Source organism: Cebus imitator, unplaced genomic scaffold (assembly GCF_001604975.1).
Source record: "Cebus imitator isolate Cc_AM_T3 unplaced genomic scaffold, Cebus_imitator-1.0 Scaffold257, whole genome shotgun sequence".
NCBI classification, from domain to species: Eukaryota; Metazoa; Chordata; class Mammalia; order Primates; family Cebidae; genus Cebus; species Cebus imitator.
Window position 1 is genome coordinate 44,031 of NW_016107572.1, and position 7,425 is coordinate 51,455.

General features: G+C 31.4%; 1 long non-coding RNA gene across 1 annotated transcript in view; it reads right to left on the minus strand.

The window, feature by feature from the left end:
- Positions 1-241: 241 nt before the first annotated feature.
- LOC108283239 overlaps positions 242-7,425 on the minus strand; it is a 29,226-nt gene continuing 22,042 nt past the window's right edge. Inside the window, exon 3 of the long non-coding RNA XR_001816730.1 lies at positions 242-661. This is a non-coding gene — a long non-coding RNA (uncharacterized LOC108283239). The remainder of the gene's footprint in view (positions 662-7,425) is intronic.

Genomic DNA, 7,425 nt, shown 5'->3' on the forward strand with positions numbered 1-7,425 from the left:
CTCTTACTGAGACAGAAAAGGAAGTTCTGCCTTGTTAAGTTATAAAATGTGAGTAGCCAATGAATAAAGATGCCTTGGATGATATTAGAGAACAGGGGGTGATTTTGCTTTTAATATTTTGCACTCCCCTTCCAGTTGTCTTTCTACTTATAATGAAGTAAAAGAATTGGTAAAACTCAAGAGAGCCTCTGTGTGTGTGTGTGTGTGTGTGTGTGTGTGTGTGTTTGTATTTTTTCCTCTTAGGACTAAATTATAGAAACATCATAAGCATCTTAAATCAAAGATCAGTTGTTTTATGTATTCATAGTAATATCAATCTTATTTTATGTATTAACATTAGCAATCTAAGGTTTTCCCTAGCATGGGGAAATAGAGAAAAAACAATTCACCAGTTAGAAAAAAATCTTATTCTAAGCTTAACATTTTTGTTGATTAAAACATAAAATTATTAAGAGTGACATTTCTGTAATACTAATGGATGTGAGAATCATAAATTATAATAGAATGAATTTTTTAAAGAACAATATTTAACACTCATTTTCTTCTTGTACTCTGATGCAACATCACATAGATACTAGTTCTGTATGTAGGTTTTATAGCTGTATTCATTGGGCTATTATAAGCTATGGCCCTTGAAAATCCTGAACTTTATTCTTTTTCTCTGTAAGATAAAGAATGAATTTTAGCTCACAGAGATAATCTGAAAATAAATAGAAGATTTTCATATTAAAAATTCCTCTCTTTTCTGCTACATTCAGTATCTAACATAAGGTTTGAACTTTCTCTTTTGTCTGTGAAGAAACTAGATGATGTTTATCTACTTGAAAACTTCACAAAATAATGTACAGTATTATAATAATCTACTATGATAGTTCCTTCTCTGTTTCTATGATTTTATTTATATGTATTAACTTCCCCACAAGGATATATCATTAACTCTGCCCCAACATTTATTAGGAAAAGTCATCTAAGTTTCCTTGATCAGATTTAAAACTTCATCAATATGTCTACATATTTTATGCAATTATATGCCAAAGCAGTGCTACCAAACTATGAAGACTATATATTTATAAATTAACATTACATACAATTAACATTAACATATAGGTTGTTATAAACAATTTATATATAGTGTATATATAGTGAGAAAGCACCTACCTCCTCTCAAAATAACCTAGTTAGCCTTTGAAGCTCTTTCGATATGATGTGCTGTGTTATTATAGACGGTAGAGGTAGGGATTAGGTTAAGAAAAAAAAAATCTACTAGAGAAATAAACTTAAGAATTGCTCCCTTCCATTTTTCTTTCCAGTTTAGCCATTACTGAGCCAAAGGTTAAAAGACTGAAAAAATTAAACTACCTTTCTCTAATTCTGTATCCCACCCAATTAGTGGGAGATCGAACTTTTATAGACCTGTAAAAATTTGAGTCATGTATGAAAAAATCTAGATTGTCTATGCTTTCCTTTGTTTAGTTCTAGAGAATTTACATTGTGACTTATTTATTAAGAGCTCTGAGGTGCGTCATTGTCAGTTCAAGTGCAAAAGAGGATCTCTATTTGCATTTCAATTACCACTATCCTCAAATCACCAATCAAGTAATGTCTCATTATGAAGGGCAAGTGGGTGGGAAGAAAAATTAGTAAATATAACTTATATTTCACATGATTTGCCAGATCTTCCCCCGCATACGATTTTTCAAATTAGAGAAAGAATGGAGGAGTTGGGAGTTGATTATACTCCTGACATTTGGATGAACACAGGAAAATAGCCAGGCCAATCGTCTTTCCTATTTCATTTCCCCAAAGGGAAAGATCAGTCAGTATGGTTATCTTATTTGGTGTGTAGTAATTTTACGGGAATTTTTAATGATTATTTTCATTTATTTAAATGTGTACCACATATTATCTTATAAGATTCTGTAGTACTATGCCCCATAAAACTATATAATTTCTCATTTAATAAAAATAAATAAGAAAATAAGATACTACATTTTATTTATCATCTGATCCTTTAATATTTCAAACGTTAACATTAACATTGAATCATAATCGGTGCACTAAAATTAAAGGCAAAAATAGGTTTTTTTTTTTGGCTCTATATTAGAATAGCAGTTGAAATGTTAAGCTTTTTTTTCATTTAATGATTGAAAAGAAAGAACATGAAGAATCACACTTAATGGAAATCAAAAAAATTTGTAGAAGTTGACAATTTTCATGATAGAAATACTGAATACATTTTAGCATGTATTAAAATTATATTAATATGCAATATATAACCAATATGTGGTAAAAGGTTTCTACTGATACTAAGAACTGTGTTAGCATTTAGTTAACAAACTAACTGTATTCATCTTAGTTATATTGAAAGTGATAATTAATTGAGCTCAATCACTGGCTTCTTAAAAAAGATCATATAGGTAGTATAATGCAGAGGTAGAGTTCCTATAACTTAATTAAATTGAACCAAATATGGTTATATTTGTGTTATTGTAATAGTTAATCAATGAGCAGTTAATAATTGCCATTTGGTCACCATATGGCCAAACTAATTTAGTTATTCCAAGTGACCAAAATAACAAAAAGAGCTATTTGTTATTCTGTTAAAACCTTAAGTACAAATTGGAGTAACCATGTAACCAACATTTAAACTTGCAACAAAATATATTTTTATAAGAAAAATATTAAATCTAAATCAATCAATGTTCTGCTCATACCATCTGAGAGCATAACATTCCATAGTTGAGTGCCAAATTTGTTGTCTGGCTGCTCTGGGGTTAAGGTTCATCCAAATAAAAGCATATGCTTGAAATGTACAGAAGTCTACAAATATTCAAAATGCACTCTTCTGTAGCTTTAAAAAGGAATATGGACTATCTATTAAGAGAACTACAAGGCAGCAGAAGACCTTGAGCATCTATATCTCACTACCAAATGAAGAGCTTTTTTTTTTTTTTTCCATGTTCTTCTCTTTAATCATGGTCATGTAAATCAGCATTGAAAGCCATGTGGGTGATTAAGCTGAGAATCACACCCAAAACTTTCATAATCAGTGCACATATATGGTATTTTGGCTTCTTATATTTCTGACCATCTGTCAAAATGGCAAAAGGCCCAATTCAAAGTTGCCAGATCCTAGCAAGTAGTTTTCAGATGGTTATGGGTTTCAAGGGGTATTCTAAATAATAAATAACACTTGTCATTTAAGGGTTTCTGGCATTTTAATAAAAAAGAAATTGTATTATACTTCTTCTATGCCAAAGTAAATAGTATAGAGACAAACACTGTATTTCCTAGCAAGTGAATTAAGTAAATGGAAACATCTTGAAACAACAACTAAAAATATTACTTGTAGGTTTTTGTTTGAATCATTGTCTTCTTTAAATTGAGATTTGGGTTTAAGTGTTTTCCTATTCAGTAATGGACATGTATTAATTGGCTTAAATTGTACTTTTATTAGGTGATCTCAACTGGACTTACAGGTAAGATTTGTGAAGGCAGGGCCACTGATCAGGGATAGAGTCCCTAAGTGAAACAGAAAGTCCGGTGACCTGAAAACCAAGGAAATCCTTGTATTTTATTTCTCTTTGCCTTTTATTTTTGGTGCCTTTCAACACCTTACTTAACAGCTCCAACTCTCATCTCAGTCATGTTTAAAATTAAGCAATTGAACTAAATAATTGCTAGAGTTTTTTTTAACAGAATTTAAAAAATTTTAGAATGCATAGAATATTCTCTATTCCTCAATGCCCCAATCACAGATCTTCTCTGTGTATCTTTAAAAATGGGTCCTCCTCTTTCTCAACCAGAATTATTTCCTCATTTGTGTTTCCATAGTACTTTGTACATAAATCTATTAGAAAACCTGGTGCATGATAGTGTAAGTTTATGTATGTTGATGATGTCTTTGCTAAACCTTTTGAGAGCTCCTCAAGAGCAGACACGATTTTGGGATTCCTAATATTTAACACAGTGCCCAGCATACAGTATCTACTGAATAGATAAGTATTATAGTAGACACAGACACAAGTATATGCAACACGAAAATAATAAGTAACTTTAGAAACATAAAATAAAACCACATGAACACACTATATATAAATTTGCAAATAAACATATATAACATGTACACATATATGTATATACATGTATGTGTGTACATATATAACATATACAAATATGTATAATGTATATGTTTATTTGCAAATGAACATATATGTTTCAAATATGTATAAAACATAAATGTAATGATCATATATAATGTATATATAGAAAATACACATATATTATTTATATGTTATATATGTTTATTTGCAAATTTTGGCACTATGAAGTGAGCATGCTTTGTCCTAATGCACAGGAATAAAATTTGTTCTGTAATCTACTTTTAAATTCATCAATAATAGCTTATAAGATTTATCCCTGCCAACATTCAATTTAATTAGGTGAGAATTCTTATATTATTTTAGAAACTAGAACTACTTATTGCTATCTTTTAGATGCTTTCTTTGCAAAGATGTTTGTATCCATCTGTCTTCTTTGTAGACTTAGTCAAAACTTGATGGGTTTCTATTTCAAAACAAGCTTTCGCTACATTCTCATTAGCTGCTATTTACCTCATTCTCTGAATTCCCTCGTTTGGTCAGGACCGGTGCTTTCACTTCTCATCTTCTGCCTGGCATCCAGACCAGAGTGCTCCTAAGCCCTGTCATCAGTCCCAGGTGGCCTCACATGACCTTACCTTCTCACACATAGACATAGATTTACTCTTTGTTGAGCCTTTTAAAGACAGTTTTACTCTAGTATCCAGACCTAAAATGACAATAATTCTTAATACTCTGTAACATGGGTAAGAGCAACGAGTGGTAGAGCTGGAATTGGAACCTAGGTCTTGCCTTTTTGACGTCACAGCTTCCTTCTATCAGCTGTTTTTCCAAGTGACCCATTTGATTGTTCTACAGTTCTCTGGAGTGTTGACAAGCTCCCGTGTGTGGTATTGCCTGAGCTTACTCATTTGATATCTGGCAACATTAGGTTCCAAAGTGAGCAATAGGAATCCGATGTCTCTAAGATCCATGCAAACATACTTTTGAGCATGAGCCTTGTGAGATGGTAGTATTCAAAACATTCTGTATTTCATGTAGGCAGAGTTTAAGATGTGAGATCAAAGAACAGCACTATTTGTTGGATAAAATAATAACATTTGGATATTTCCAAATGATTTACTTAAAAAATACAATTAATAAATGGAACTGGGCTTTCATTTCCTAAATAAATATTTCATAAAGTAATTGCACAAGCCTTTCTTTGCATTTTACACTACTGAAGGTTGGTCAAACACGCTGAATACACAGCAATAATGAGATCTGTCATGCAAAATGGTAATTTTGCTTGAAGTCATGTTTTCTTTAAAGTCCTTGTTATTTAAATAAATTCATTTATCCTCATGCTAGGCTTGATGCATTTTATTTTTACTTTACTTTTTAAAAATGGCAACAATTTACACAGAATTTTGTAGGATAAATTATGAGGTTCATATTGTACAGCATGTCTTTTTAGTCTCACCAAATCTTTCTGAACATACATAATCCATAGCTGTATAGAAATTGTGGAATGCTTTTTTCAAAAAAGCACAGAAAACATGAATCTAATTTGAGCTTGGCCCAGTATCTGAAATGAAATATGAGAAAAACAAAAGTATGCAGTTAAAACTAGAACCTAAACTTTAGTTGAAAACTTTGGGGTATTCTGAAAAGAAAATGTCAAAACTGGAAGCAAGCAAAAATAATTTAATCTACACAATTTCAGTTTAAGCAAATAGTTATTTAAAAAATTAAAGACGATGAGGAAGAAAACAAATAAAAAGGACAATTCATTATCTTTCCCGAGATTTTATTCATCCTAGAAGAGAGATGGACCTTGTCTTTATGCCCATGTAGCTAACTTCATAACATGGTCCAACAATTTTTTAAGAAAAACAAATAAGCCTTATGGACTGTGCTATATAATTTTCCAATGTGTTATTTTTCAAAACAGTAAGATCCTAAAATCTATAGAACAAACTTTGGATTATTTCCAGACAAAGGCCATGGTCAGAATAATGTACTAGAAAAACTTCTTTGATTCTTCTGTAAGGAATTATGTTGGGAATATTAAATGCTTGGCATACAAATATTTGAAGTAGATAAATGCATATCTAAAATTGACCTTTAAGTGGATATTAATATTTTTCGTTATACAAATTAAAAAGAAACTCACTTAGGGTTTCTTCTTTTAACAAAATTATAGAAAAAGCAATTTATATATAAATGTATTTAAGTGTCTCTAAAGTGAAAAAGAATTGTGTAGCTCAACAATGCATCCATTTTAAACAAGTCCAAGACATTTCATGAGCTTGTGGAGTGATATTTAGGATTTTGCTGAAATGGATTTCTACGATGCCCTCGCTCACTTTTCCCTTTATGTGTATGTGTGCATTTTTAAAGAGATTTAATCACCATAAGTCTGATTAATTTACCTTCATCTCATCAAAATGTTATTTAGCAAGAGCTGGGTATTTGATAGCCAGTTATCTATCCTGGACCTTTTTCTTTGTATGGGGAAATGCACATTTCACCAAAATTAAATGGAAATCAAACATCAAGAATTTTGTGAGTAAGGTATGAGATTTAATGAGTTCCAAAGATATAAATAAATTACAGTTGTGGTCTGAAATTCATTCCTACTCCTTATTCTGTATACATTAAGTCAGAAGTTTCACTCTAGACACTTATTAAGGGCAGAATTGGATTTGACTCCAGAAAAATCAGGGACACCTGCTGGTCTGATTCAACTGAGCAGCCTCAGGTTATTTTTCTTACATTAATTAAAAAAGTCAACTTAAAGAGACTTTGTCATGGCCTAGATATTGCTCTAAATACTTTACACATGTGAACTTTTTCAAGTTTCCTACCAAGTATATGACGAAGGTAACATTATACAACCCATTTTACAGAAAAGGAAGGGTTAAGTAACTTGCTCATGGCCGCATAGATGTTAAGTGGCAGAGCTGAGTTTCAAACCCAGGCAGTCAGGCTTTCCCAAAAGAAGTGCTGGAGAAAAATATTAATATCCATTTAAAGGTCACCTAAGATATGTATTTGCCTCCTTTAAATAATGTTTGTATGCTAAGCATTTAATGTTCCCCACATGACTTCTTATAGAAGAATCAAGTTTCTCTAGTAAATTATTCTGACCATGGCCCTTGTTTTGAAATACTCTGAAGCTTATTGTGGAGATATTAGGATATTACTCTTTTGAGAAACAACACATTGGAAAATTATATACCACACACGGTCAATTAGGCTTATGTCTCTTTTTCTTAATAAATTATTGAGCAATGTCACTAAGTTAGCTGCCTGGGTACTCCTTTTGAGAAGGCCCCACTGC